Consider the following 846-nt stretch of genomic DNA (forward strand, 5'->3'; position numbering starts at 1 on the left):
CACTACAGAGAGGGCTTTATTTTACTTTATATTCACTTGGCCATGTGCCTCCTGCCTCCATCGTGTGGTTGCATATATGTGAAGCACGGAGCTCACTCATGTGGCGGTCAGAGGACAATTTACAGAATCCAATGCTCTTCTTCAGTCACGTGGGGCCCAGGGCTAGAACTCCAATCGTTTGTTTGTTTGTTTGTTTGTTATTTTTCAAGACAGAGTTTCTCTGCGTACCTTTGGCTGTCCTGGAACTTGCTCTGTAGGTCAGGCTGGCCTTGAACTCAGAGATCTGCCTACTAGGATTAAAGACATGTGCTATCATCACCCCGCTGGAACTCAGATCTTTAAGCTTAGTGGCAAGCATCTTTACCTGTTCAGCCATCTCAGGACAGGATGGGTGGTTGGAGGGGGTTGCCGGGGGTCGGTTCAAGAAGGGATTTTCAAACCTGGCATTGAGGCTCATGTCTGCAAAACCTGTACTCCTGTGGCTGAGGTAGGAGCAGGTGTTCAAGGCTAGCCTGGGCTACACAGTGAGACTATCATTGAACAAAGTGGAAAGGGTTCCACTCCAGCAAATCCAGGGGAAAGGAAGGACTCTAAGAGTCAGAATCCAGGGTCTATCTAGATAATGGGTGGCTGAGCAGAGGTGGGGGCTGGGGCAGAGAAGGGCCAAGGAGTTGGAGCTGCATCTAGACAGAGATCACTAGTTGACGAGGGGAGGAACCAGGTCCCGAGGGCTGGGTTTGTACCCCTTTGCGCTCCCCGTAGGCGGAGCCCTGGGCGGGATATATCCGGGCGTGGAAGCATGATGGGCGTGGCCAGCTGGGGTTGGGCTTGGGGGTCCCAGGGACT

This window comes from Mus musculus, chromosome 5 (genome assembly GCF_000001635.26).
Source record: "Mus musculus strain C57BL/6J chromosome 5, GRCm38.p6 C57BL/6J".
Taxonomy (NCBI): domain Eukaryota; kingdom Metazoa; phylum Chordata; class Mammalia; order Rodentia; family Muridae; genus Mus; species Mus musculus.